At 34.0% G+C, this 13,741-nt stretch overlaps 4 non-coding genes across 4 annotated transcripts; all 4 read left to right on the top strand.

The window, feature by feature from the left end:
* The first annotated feature begins 1,219 nt into the window (after positions 1-1,219).
* Positions 1,220-1,301, top strand: TRNAL-AAG (transfer RNA leucine (anticodon AAG)). The gene has a single exon. It is a non-coding gene; the product is annotated as a tRNA-Leu (tRNA).
* Positions 1,302-3,594: 2,293 nt separating this feature from the next.
* TRNAL-UAG (transfer RNA leucine (anticodon UAG)) lies at positions 3,595-3,676 on the top strand. Its single transcript has one exon. It is a non-coding gene; the product is annotated as a tRNA-Leu (tRNA).
* A 232-nt stretch (positions 3,677-3,908) lies between these two features.
* On the top strand, positions 3,909-3,990 carry TRNAL-AAG (transfer RNA leucine (anticodon AAG)). The gene has a single exon. It is a non-coding gene; the product is annotated as a tRNA-Leu (tRNA).
* Positions 3,991-13,351: 9,361 nt separating this feature from the next.
* Positions 13,352-13,433, top strand: TRNAL-AAG (transfer RNA leucine (anticodon AAG)). The gene has a single exon. It is a non-coding gene; the product is annotated as a tRNA-Leu (tRNA).
* Positions 13,434-13,741: the final 308 nt, after the last annotated feature.

Raw genomic sequence — 13,741 nt, 5'->3', positions numbered from 1 at the left:
CTGAGGATTTTGTATTTCCATGAGTGTGTGCATTTCTGTTTTGGAAAAGACAGTTTTAGACTTTAGTTTAGAGACTTACCTAAATTTTAACAGACTTGTGGGTTCAAATGCCACTAGTATGAGTTCTTTTAAACCTTTTTATCTTATTCTTATAATTATGCTAACATGCAAAATTAGCATATGCTTTAAACCCACTGCTGCCAGTATTATGAGATCTTGAAATGTTTTTGTACTTATTCTTATGATTTTGCTAACATGCAAATTAGCATGTGATTTAATCTTCTTTTGTATTTGCATGATTTTCCAGTTTTCAGTTCAGATAAAGACTGTTGAAAGAATCCTTGCTTTTTTCTAATGTTTAGAGACATGCCCATTCAAATCCCACTGCTGCCATTATTATGAGGTTTTGAGAACCCTTTGATCTAATTCTTATGATTTTGTATTTTCATGAGTGTGTTAATTTCTGTTTAGGAAGAGACAGGTGAAAGAATCTTTGATTTTTCCTATTGTTAAGAGACTTACCCATATTCCAACAGACTTGTGAGTTCAAATCCCACTGCTGCCACTAGTATGAGTTCTTTTAAACCTTTTTATCTCATTCTTATAATTATGCTAACATGCAAAATTAGCATATGCTTTAATCTCACTGCTGCCAGTATAATGAGATCTTGAAATGTTTTTGTACTTATTCTTATGATTTTGCTAGCATGCAAATTAGCATGTGATATAATCTTCTTTTGTATTTGTATGATTTAGCAGTTTTCAGTTAAGATAAAGACCGTTGATAGAATCTTTGTTTTTGCCTAATGTTTAGAGACATGCCCATTTTCCAAAATGTACTAATTTTAAATGTTGTCAAATGTACTTCACTTTCTCTAAGGAAGCTGAATTAACCATGCTGTTTAAGGTAGCATGGCTGAGTGGTCTAAGGCGCTGGATTTAGGCTTCAGTCTCTTTGGAGGCGTGGGTTCAAATCCCACTGCTGCCAACATATTGAGGTTTTGAAAACTTTTTCAGCTTATATTTATGATTTTGCTAATAGAAAAATTAGCATATTTTTGTATGAGTGCGTGCTTTGCTTTTTTGGAAAAGACAAAAGATAGAATCATTGCTTTTTCCTTTTTGTTTAGAGACCTATCCATTTTCCACAATGCACAAGTTTAAAATGTAGTCAGATACACTAAACTTACTCTCAGGAAGCTCTTTTAATGATGCATTAGGTAGCATGGCCGAGCGGTCTAAGGCGCTGGATTAAGGCTCCAGTCTCTTTGGAGGCGTGGGTTCAAATCCCACTGCTGCCAGTATTATGAGGTTTTGAGAACCCTTTGATCTAATTCTGAGGATTTTGTATTTCCATGAGTGTGTGCATTTCTGTTTTGGAAAAGACAGTTTTAGACTTTAGTTTAGAGACTTACCTAAATTTTAACAGACTTGTGGGTTCAAATGCCACTAGTATGAGTTCTTTTAAACCTTTTTATCTTATTCTTATAATTATGCTAACATGCAAAATTAGCATATGCTTTAAACCCACTGCTGCCAGTATTATGAGATCTTGAAATGTTTTTGTACTTATTCTTATGATTTTGCTAACATGCAAATTAGCATGTGATTTAATCTTCTTTTGTATTTGCATGATTTTCCAGTTTTCAGTTCAGATAAAGACTGTTGAAAGAATCCTTGCTTTTTTCTAATGTTTAGAGACATGCCCATTCAAATCCCACTGCTGCCATTATTATGAGGTTTTGAGAACCCTTTGATCTAATTCTTATGATTTTGTATTTTCATGAGTGTGTTAATTTCTGTTTAGGAAGAGACAGGTGAAAGAATCTTTGATTTTTCCTATTGTTAAGAGACTTACCCATATTCCAACAGACTTGTGAGTTCAAATCCCACTGCTGCCACTAGTATGAGTTCTTTTAAACCTTTTTATCTCATTCTTATAATTATGCTAACATGCAAAATTAGCATATGCTTTAATCTCACTGCTGCCAGTATAATGAGATCTTGAAATGTTTTTGTACTTATTCTTATGATTTTGCTAGCATGCAAATTAGCATGTGATATAATCTTCTTTTGTATTTGTATGATTTAGCAGTTTTCAGTTAAGATAAAGACCGTTGATAGAATCTTTGTTTTTGCCTAATGTTTAGAGACATGCCCATTTTCCAAAATGTACTAATTTTAAATGTTGTCAAATGTACTTCACTTTCTCTAAGGAAGCTTAATTAACCATGCTGTTTAAGGTAGCATGGCCGAGTGGTCTAAGGCGCTGGATTTAGGCTTCAGTCTCTTTGGAGGCGTGGGTTCAAATCCCACTGCTGCCAACATATTGAGGTTTTGAAAACTTTTTCAGCTTATATTTATGATTTTGCTAATAGAAAAATTAGCATATTTTTGTATGAGTGCGTGCTTTGCTTTTTTGGAAAAGACAAAAGATAGAATCATTGCTTTTTCCTTTTTGTTTAGAGACCTATCCATTTTCCACAATGCACAAGTTTAAAATGTAGTCAGATACACTAAACTTACTCTAAGGAAGCTCTTTTAATGATGCATTAGGTAGCATGGCCAAGCGGTCTAAGGCGCTGGATTAAGGCTCCAGTCTCTTCGGAGGCGTGGGTTCAAATCCCGCTGCTGCTAGTATTATGAGGTTTTGAGAACCCTTTGATCTAATTCTGAGTATTTTGTATTTCCATGAGTGTGTGCATTTCTGTTTTGGAAAAGACAGTTGAAAGAATCATTGATTGTTCCTATTGTTTAGAGACTTACCTAAATTTTAACAGACTTGTGGGTTCAAAATGCCACTAGTATAAGTTCTTTTAAACCTTTTTATCTTATTCTTATAATTATGCTAACATGCAAAATTAGCATATGCTTTAAACCCACTGCTGCCAGTATTATGAGATCTTGAAATGTTTTTGTACTTATTCTTATGATTTTGCTAACATGCAAATTAGCATGTGATTTAATCTTCTTTTGTATTTGCATGATTTTCCAGTTTTCAGTTCAGATAAAGACTGTTGAAAGAATCCTTGCTTTTTTCTAATGTTTAGAGACATGCCCATTCAAATCCCACTGCTGCCATTATTATGAGGTTTTGAGAACCCTTTGATCTAATTCTTATGATTTTGTATTTTCATGAGTGTGTTAATTTCTGTTTAGGAAAAGACAGTTGAAAGAATCATTGATTTTTCCTATTGTTAAGAGACTTACCCATATTCCAACAGACTTGTGAGTTCAAATCCCACTGCTGCCACTAGTATGAGTTCTTTTAAACCTTTTTATCTCATTCTTATAATTATGCTAACATGCAAAATTAGCATATGCTTTAATCTCACTGCTGCCAGTATTATGAGATCTTGAAATGTTTTTGTACTTATTCTTATGATTTTGCTAGCATGCAAATTAGCATGTGATATAATCTTCTTTTGTATTTGTATGATTTAGCAGTTTTCAGTTAAGATAAAGACCGTTGATAGAATCTTTGTTTTTGCCTAATGTTTAGAGACATGCCCATTTTCCAAAATGTACTAATTTTAAATGTTGTCAAATGTACTTCACTTTCTCTAAGGAAGCTTAATTAACCATGCTGTTTAAGGTAGCATGGCCGAGTGGTCTAAGGCGCTGGATTTAGGCTCCAGTCTCTTTGGAGGCGTGGGTTCAAATCCCACTGCTGCCAACATATTGAGGTTTTGAAAACCTTTTCAGCATATATTTATGATTTTGCTAATAAAAAAATTAGCATATTTTTGTATGAGTGCGTGCTTTGCTTTTTTTGGAAAAGACAAAAGATAGAATCATTGCTTTTTCCTTTTTGTTTAGAGACCTATCCATTTTCCACAATGCACAAGTTTAAAATGTAGTCAGATACACTAAACTTACTCTCAGGAAGCTCTTTTAATGATGCATTAGGTAGCATGGCCGAGCGGTCTAAGGCGCTGGATTAAGGCTCCAGTCTCTTTGGAGGCGTGGGTTCAAATCCCACTGCTGCCAGTATTATGAGGTTTTGAGAACCCTTTGATCTAATTCTGAGGATTTTGTATTTCCATGAGTGTGTGCATTTCTGTTTTGGAAAAGACAGTTTTAGACTTTAGTTTAGAGACTTACCTAAATTTTAACAGACTTGTGGGTTAAAATGCCACTAGTATGAGTTCTTTTAAACCTTTTTATCTTATTCTTATAATTATGCTAACATGCAAAATTAGCATATGCTTTAAACCCACTGCTGCCAGTATTATGAGATCTTGAAATGTTTTTGTACTTATTCTTATGATTTTGCTAACATGCAAATTAGCATGTGATTTAATCTTCTTTTGTATTTGCATGATTTTCCAGTTTTCAGTTCAGATAAAGACTGTTGAAAGAATCCTTGCTTTTTTCTAATGTTTAGAGACATGCCCATTCAAATCCCACTGCTGCCATTATTATGAGGTTTTGAGAACCCTTTGATCTAATTCTTATGATTTTGTATTTTCATGAGTGTGTTAATTTCTGTTTAGGAAGAGACAGGTGAAAGAATCTTTGATTTTTCCTATTGTTAAGAGACTTACCCATATTCCAACAGACTTGTGAGTTCAAATCCCACTGCTGCCACTAGTATGAGTTCTTTTAAACCTTTTTATCTCATTCTTATAATTATGCTAACATGCAAAATTAGCATATGCTTTAATCTCACTGCTGCCAGTATAATGAGATCTTGAAATGTTTTTGTACTTATTCTTATGATTTTGCTAGCATGCAAATTAGCATGTGATATAATCTTCTTTTGTATTTGTATGATTTAGCAGTTTTCAGTTAAGATAAAGACCGTTGATAGAATCTTTGTTTTTGCCTAATGTTTAGAGACATGCCCATTTTCCAAAATGTACTAATTTTAAATGTTGTCAAATGTACTTCACTTTCTCTAAGGAAGCTTAATTAACCATGCTGTTTAAGGTAGCATGGCCGAGTGGTCTAAGGCGCTGGATTTAGGCTTCAGTCTCTTTGGAGGCGTGGGTTCAAATCCCACTGCTGCCAACATATTGAGGTTTTGAAAACTTTTTCAGCTTATATTTATGATTTTGCTAATAGAAAAATTAGCATATTTTTGTATGAGTGCGTGCTTTGCTTTTTTGGAAAAGACAAAAGATAGAATCATTGCTTTTTCCTTTTTGTTTAGAGACCTATCCATTTTCCACAATGCACAAGTTTAAAATGTAGTCAGATACACTAAACTTACTCTAAGGAAGCTCTTTTAATGATGCATTAGGTAGCATGGCCGAGCGGTCTAAGGCGCTGGATTAAGGCTCCAGTCTCTTCGGAGGCGTGGGTTCAAATCCCGCTGCTGCTAGTATTATGAGGTTTTGAGAACCCTTTGATCTAATTCTGAGTATTTTGTATTTCCATGAGTGTGTGCATTTCTGTTTTGGAAAAGACAGTTGAAAGAATCATTGATTGTTCCTATTGTTTAGAGACTTACCTAAATTTTAACAGACTTGTGGGTTCAAAATGCCACTAGTATAAGTTCTTTTAAACCTTTTTATCTTATTCTTATAATTATGCTAACATGCAAAATTAGCATATGCTTTAAACCCACTGCTGCCAGTATTATGAGATCTTGAAATGTTTTTGTACTTATTCTTATGATTTTGCTAACATGCAAATTAGCATGTGATTTAATCTTCTTTTGTATTTGCATGATTTTCCAGTTTTCAGTTCAGATAAAGACTGTTGAAAGAATCCTTGCTTTTTTCTAATGTTTAGAGACATGCCCATTCAAATCCCACTGCTGCCATTATTATGAGGTTTTGAGAACCCTTTGATCTAATTCTTATGATTTTGTATTTTCATGAGTGTGTTAATTTCTGTTTAGGAAAAGACAGTTGAAAGAATCATTGATTTTTCCTATTGTTAAGAGACTTACCCATATTCCAACAGACTTGTGAGTTCAAATCCCACTGCTGCCACTAGTATGAGTTCTTTTAAACCTTTTTATCTCATTCTTATAATTATGCTAACATGCAAAATTAGCATATGCTTTAATCTCACTGCTGCCAGTATTATGAGATCTTGAAATGTTTTTGTACTTATTCTTATGATTTTGCTAGCATGCAAATTAGCATGTGATATAATCTTCTTTTGTATTTGTATGATTTAGCAGTTTTCAGTTAAGATAAAGACCGTTGATAGAATCTTTGTTTTTGCCTAATGTTTAGAGACATGCCCATTTTCCAAAATGTACTAATTTTAAATGTTGTCAAATGTACTTCACTTTCTCTAAGGCAGCTTAATTAACCATGCTGTTTAAGGTAGCATGGCCGAGTGGTCTAAGGCGCTGGATTTAGGCTTCAGTCTCTTTGGAGGCGTGGGTTCAAATCCCACTGCTGCCAACATATTGAGGTTTTGAAAACCTTTTCAGCTTATATTTATGATTTTGCTAATAGAGAAATTAGCATATTTTTGTATGAGTGCGTGCTTTGCTTTTTTGGAAAAGACAAAAGATAGAATCATTGCTTTTTCCTTTTTGTTTAGAGACCTATCCATTTTCCACAATGCACAAGTTTAAAATGTAGTCAGATACACTAAACTTACTCTCAGGAAGCTCTTTTAATGATGCATTAGGTAGCATGGCCGAGCGGTCTAAGGCGCTGGATTAAGGCTCCAGTCTCTTCGGAGGCGTGGGTTCAAATCACACTGCTGCCAGTATTATGAGGTTTTGAGAACCCTTTGATCTAATTCTGAGGATTTTGTATTTCCATGAGTGTGTGCATTTCTGTTTTGGAAAAGACAGTTGAAAGAATCATTGATTGTTCCTATTGTTTAGAGACTTACCTAAATTTTAACAGACTTGTGGGTTCAAATGCCACTAGTATGAGTTCTTTTAAACCTTTTTATCTTATTCTTATAATTATGCTAACATGCAAAATTAGCATATGCTTTAAACTCACTGCTGCCAGTATTATGAGATCTTGAAATGTTTTTGTACTTATTCTTATGATTTTGCTAACATGCAAATTAGCATGTGATTTAATCTTCTTTTGTATTTGCATGATTTTCCAGTTTTCAGTTCAGATAAAGACTGTTGAAAGAATCCTTGCTTTTTTCTAATGTTTAGAGACATGCCCATTCAAATCCCACTGCTGCCATTATTATGAGGTTTTGAGAACCCTTTGATCTAATTCTTATGATTTTGTATTTTCATGAGTGTGTTAATTTCTGTTTAGGAAGAGACAGGTGAAAGAATCTTTGATTTTTCCTATTGTTAAGAGACTTACCCATATTCCAACAGACTTGTGAGTTCAAATCCCACTGCTGCCACTAGTATGAGTTCTTTTAAACCTTTTTATCTCATTCTTATAATTATGCTAACATGCAAAATTAGCATATGCTTTAATCTCACTGCTGCCAGTATAATGAGATCTTGAAATGTTTTTGTACTTATTCTTATGATTTTGCTAGCATGCAAATTAGCATGTGATATAATCTTCTTTTGTATTTGTATGATTTAGCAGTTTTCAGTTAAGATAAAGACCGTTGATAGAATCTTTGTTTTTGCCTAATGTTTAGAGACATGCCCATTTTCCAAAATGTACTAATTTTAAATGTTGTCAAATGTACTTCACTTTCTCTAAGGAAGCTTAATTAACCATGCTGTTTAAGGTAGCATGGCCGAGTGGTCTAAGGCGCTGGATTTAGGCTTCAGTGTCTTTGGAGGCGTGGGTTCAAATCCCACTGCTGCCAACATATTGAGGTTTTGAAAACTTTTTCAGCTTATATTTATGATTTTGCTAATAGAAAAATTAGCATATTTTTGTATGAGTGCGTGCTTTGCTTTTTTGGAAAAGACAAAAGATAGAATCATTGCTTTTTCCTTTTTGTTTAGAGACCTATCCATTTTCCACAATGCACAAGTTTAAAATGTAGTCAGATACACTAAACTTACTCTAAGGAAGCTCTTTTAATGATGCATTAGGTAGCATGGCCGAGCGGTCTAAGGCGCTGGATTAAGGCTCCAGTCTCTTCGGAGGCGTGGGTTCAAATCCCGCTGCTGCTAGTATTATGAGGTTTTGAGAACCCTTTGATCTAATTCTGAGTATTTTGTATTTCCATGAGTGTGTGCATTTCTGTTTTGGAAAAGACAGTTGAAAGAATCATTGATTGTTCCTATTGTTTAGAGACTTACCTAAATTTTAACAGACTTGTGGATTCAAATGCCACTAGTATGAGTTCTTTTAAACCTTTTTATCTTATTCTTATAATTATGCTAACATGCAAAATTAGCATATGCTTTAAACCCACTGCTGCCAGTATTATGAGATCTTGAAATGTTTTTGTACTTATTCTTATGATTTTGCTAACATGCAAATTAGCATGTGATTTAATCTTCTTTTGTATTTGCATGATTTTCCAGTTTTCAGTTCAGATAAAGACTGTTGAAAGAATCCTTGCTTTTTTCTAATGTTTAGAGACATGCCCATTCAAATCCCACTGCTGCCATTATTATGAGGTTTTGAGAACCCTTTGATCTAATTCTTATGATTTTGTATTTTCATGAGTGTGTTAATTTCTGTTTAGGAAAAGACAGTTGAAAGAATCATTGATTTTTCCTATTGTTAAGAGACTTACCCATATTCCAACAGACTTGTGAGTTCAAATCCCACTGCTGCCACTAGTATGAGTTCTTTTAAACCTTTTTATCTCATTCTTATAATTATGCTAACATGCAAAATTAGCATATGCTTTAATCTCACTGCTGCCAGTATAATGAGATCTTGAAATGTTTTTGTACTTATTCTTATGATTTTGCTAGCATGCAAATTAGCATGTGATATAATCTTCTTTTGTATTTGTATGATTTAGCAGTTTTCAGTTAAGATAAAGACCGTTGATAGAATCTTTGTTTTTGCCTAATGTTTAGAGACATGCCCATTTTCCAAAATGTACTAATTTTAAATGTTGTCAAATGTACTTCACTTTCTCTAAGGCAGCTTAATTAACCATGCTGTTTAAGGTAGCATGGCCGAGTGGTCTAAGGCGCTGGATTTAGGCTTCAGTCTCTTTGGAGGCGTGGGTTCAAATCCCACTGCTGCCAACATATTGAGGTTTTGAAAACCTTTTCAGCTTATATTTATGATTTTGCTAATAGAGAAATTAGCATATTTTTGTATGAGTGCGTGCTTTGCTTTTTTGGAAAAGACAAAAGATAGAATCATTGCTTTTTCCTTTTTGTTTAGAGACCTATCCATTTTCCACAATGCACAAGTTTAAAATGTAGTCAGATACACTAAACTTACTCTCAGGAAGCTCTTTTAATGATGCATTAGGTAGCATGGCCGAGCGGTCTAAGGCGCTGGATTAAGGCTCCAGTCTCTTCGGAGGCGTGGGTTCAAATCGCACTGCTGCCAGTATTATGAGGTTTTGAGAACCCTTTGATCTAATTCTGAGGATTTTGTATTTCCATGAGTGTGTGCATTTCTGTTTTGGAAAAGACAGTTGAAAGAATCATTGATTGTTCCTATTGTTTAGAGACTTACCTAAATTTTAACAGACTTGTGGGTTCAAATGCCACTAGTATGAGTTCTTTTAAACCTTTTTATCTTATTCTTATAATTATGCTAACATGCAAAATTAGCATATGCTTTAAACTCACTGCTGCCAGTATTATGAGATCTTGAAATGTTTTTGTACTTATTCTTATGATTTTGCTAACATGCAAATTAGCATGTGATTTAATCTTCTTTTGTATTTGCATGATTTTCCAGTTTTCAGTTCAGATAAAGACTGTTGAAAGAATCCTTGCTTTTTTCTAATGTTTAGAGACATGCCCATTCAAATCCCACTGCTGCCATTATTATGAGGTTTTGAGAACCCTTTGATCTAATTCTTATGATTTTGTATTTTCATGAGTGTGTTAATTTCTGTTTAGGAAGAGACAGGTGAAAGAATCTTTGATTTTTCCTATTGTTAAGAGACTTACCCATATTCCAACAGACTTGTGAGTTCAAATCCCACTGCTGCCACTAGTATGAGTTCTTTTAAACCTTTTTATCTCATTCTTATAATTATGCTAACATGCAAAATTAGCATATGCTTTAATCTCACTGCTGCCAGTATAATGAGATCTTGAAATGTTTTTGTACTTATTCTTATGATTTTGCTAGCATGCAAATTAGCATGTGATATAATCTTCTTTTGTATTTGTATGATTTAGCAGTTTTCAGTTAAGATAAAGACCGTTGATAGAATCTTTGTTTTTGCCTAATGTTTAGAGACATGCCCATTTTCCAAAATGTACTAATTTTAAATGTTGTCAAATGTACTTCACTTTCTCTAAGGAAGCTTAATTAACCATGCTGTTTAAGGTAGCATGGCCGAGTGGTCTAAGGCGCTGGATTTAGGCTTCAGTGTCTTTGGAGGCGTGGGTTCAAATCCCACTGCTGCCAACATATTGAGGTTTTGAAAACTTTTTCAGCTTATATTTATGATTTTGCTAATAGAAAAATTAGCATATTTTTGTATGAGTGCGTGCTTTGCTTTTTTGGAAAAGACAAAAGATAGAATCATTGCTTTTTCCTTTTTGTTTAGAGACCTATCCATTTTCCACAATGCACAAGTTTAAAATGTAGTCAGATACACTAAACTTACTCTAAGGAAGCTCTTTTAATGATGCATTAGGTAGCATGGCCGAGCGGTCTAAGGCGCTGGATTAAGGCTCCAGTCTCTTCGGAGGCGTGGGTTCAAATCCCGCTGCTGCTAGTATTATGAGGTTTTGAGAACCCTTTGATCTAATTCTGAGTATTTTGTATTTCCATGAGTGTGTGCATTTCTGTTTTGGAAAAGACAGTTGAAAGAATCATTGATTGTTCCTATTGTTTAGAGACTTACCTAAATTTTAACAGACTTGTGGATTCAAATGCCACTAGTATGAGTTCTTTTAAACCTTTTTATCTTATTCTTATAATTATGCTAACATGCAAAATTAGCATATGCTTTAAACCCACTGCTGCCAGTATTATGAGATCTTGAAATGTTTTTGTACTTATTCTTATGATTTTGCTAACATGCAAATTAGCATGTGATTTAATCTTCTTTTGTATTTGCATGATTTTCCAGTTTTCAGTTCAGATAAAGACTGTTGAAAGAATCCTTGCTTTTTTCTAATGTTTAGAGACATGCCCATTCAAATCCCACTGCTGCCATTATTATGAGGTTTTGAGAACCCTTTGATCTAATTCTTATGATTTTGTATTTTCATGAGTGTGTTAATTTCTGTTTAGGAAGAGACAGGTGAAAGAATCTTTGATTTTTCCTATTGTTAAGAGACTTACCCATATTCCAACAGACTTGTGAGTTCAAATCCCACTGCTGCCACTAGTATGAGTTCTTTTAAACCTTTTTATCTCATTCTTATAATTATGCTAACATGCAAAATTAGCATATGCTTTAATCTCACTGCTGCCAGTATAATGAGATCTTGAAATGTTTTTGTACTTATTCTTATGATTTTGCTAGCATGCAAATTAGCATGTGATATAATCTTCTTTTGTATTTGTATGATTTAGCAGTTTTCAGTTAAGATAAAGACCGTTGATAGAATCTTTGTTTTTGCCTAATGTTTAGAGACATGCCCATTTTCCAAAATGTACTAATTTTAAATGTTGTCAAATGTACTTCACTTTCTCTAAGGAAGCTTAATTAACCATGCTGTTTAAGGTAGCATGGCCGAGTGGTCTAAGGCGCTGGATTTAGGCTTCAGTCTCTTTGGAGGTGTGGGTTCAAATCCCACTGCTGCCAACATATTGAGGTTTTGAAAACTTTTTCAGCTTATATTTATGAATTTGCTAATAGAAAAATTAGCATATTTTTGTATGAGTGCGTGCTTTGCTTTTTTGGAAAAGACAAAAGATAGAATCATTGCTTTTTCCTTTTTGTTTAGAGACCTATCCATTTTCCACAATGCACAAGTTTAAAATGTAGTCAGATACACTAAACTTACTCTAAGGAACCTCTTTTAATGATGCATTAGGTAGCATGGCCGAGCGGTCTAAGGCGCTGGATTAAGGCTCCAGTCTCTTCGGAGGCGTGGGTTCAAATCCCGCTGCTGCTAGTATTACGAGGTTTTGAGAACCCTTTGATCTAATTCTGAGTATTTTGTATTTCCATGAGTGTGTGCATTTCTGTTTTGGAAAAGACAGTTGAAAGAATCATTGATTGTTCCTATTGTTTAGAGACTTACCTAAATTTTAACAGACTTGTGGGTTCAAATGCCACTAGTATGAGTTCTTTTAAACCTTTTTATCTTATTCTTATAATTATGCTAACATGCAAAATTAGCATATGCTTTAAACCCACTGCTGCCAGTATTATGAGATCTTGAAATGTTTTTGTACTTATTCTTATGATTTTGCTAACATGCAAATTAGCATGTGATTTAATCTTCTTTTGTATTTGCATGATTTTCCAGTTTTCAGTTCAGATAAAGACTGTTGAAAGAATCCTTGCTTTTTTCTAATGTTTAGAGACATGCCCATTCAAATCCCACTGCTGCCATTATTATGAGGTTTTGAGAACCCTTTGATCTAATTCTTATGATTTTGTATTTTCATGAGTGTGTTAATTTCTGTTTAGGAAAAGACAGTTGAAAGAATCATTGATTTTTCCTATTGTTAAGAGACTTACCCATATTCCAACAGACTTGTGAGTTCAAATCCCACTGCTGCCACTAGTATGAGTTCTTTTAAACCTTTTTATCTCATTCTTATAATTATGCTAACATGCAAAATTAGCATATGCTTTAATCTCACTGCTGCCAGTATAATGAGATCTTGAAATGTTTTTGTACTTATTCTTATGATTTTGCTAGCATGCAAATTAGCATGTGATATAATCTTCTTTTGTATTTGTATGATTTAGCAGTTTTCAGTTAAGATAAAGACCGTTGATAGAATCTTTGTTTTTGCCTAATGTTTAGAGACATGCCCATTTTCCAAAATGTACTAATTTTAAATGTTGTCAAATGTACTTCACTTTCTCTAAGGAAGCTTAATTAACCATGCTGTTTAAGGTAGCATGGCCGAGTGGTCTAAGGCGCTGGATTTAGGCTTCAGTCTCTTTGGAGGCGTGGGTTCAAATCCCACTGCTGCCAACATATTGAGGTTTTGAAAACCTTTCCAGCTTATATTTATGATTTTGCTAATAGAAAAATTAGCATATTTTTGTATGAGTGCGTGCTTTGCTTTTTTGGAAAAGACAAAAGATAGAATCATTGCTTTTTCCTTTTTGTTTAGAGACCTATCCATTTTCCACAATGCACAAGTTTAAAATGTAGTCAGATACACTAAACTTACTCTAAGGAAGCTCTTTTAATGATGCATTAGGTAGCATGGCCGAGCGGTTTAAGGCGCTGGATTAAGGCTCCAGTCTCTTCGGAGGCGTGGGTTCAAATCCCACTGCTGCCAGTATTATGAGGTTTTGAGAACCCTTTGATCTAATTCTGAGTATTTTGTATTTCCATGAGTGTGTGCATTTCTGTTTTGGAAAAGACAGTTGAAAGAATCATTGATTGTTCCTATTGTTTAGAGACTTACCTAAATTTTAACAGACTTGTGGTTTCAAATGCCACTAGTATGAGTTCTTTTAAACCTTTTTATCTTATTCTTATAATTATGCTAACATGCAAAATTAGCATATGCTTTAAACCCACTGCTGCCAGTATTATGAGATCTTGAAATGTTTTTGTACTTATTCTTATGATTTTGCTAACATG

This window comes from Ranitomeya variabilis, chromosome 5 (assembly GCF_051348905.1).
Source record: "Ranitomeya variabilis isolate aRanVar5 chromosome 5, aRanVar5.hap1, whole genome shotgun sequence".
Lineage (NCBI taxonomy): Eukaryota > Metazoa > Chordata > Amphibia > Anura > Dendrobatidae > Ranitomeya > Ranitomeya variabilis.
The sequence above is the reverse complement of the archived record's forward strand: the minus strand, read 5'-3'. Positions and strand labels throughout refer to the sequence as shown.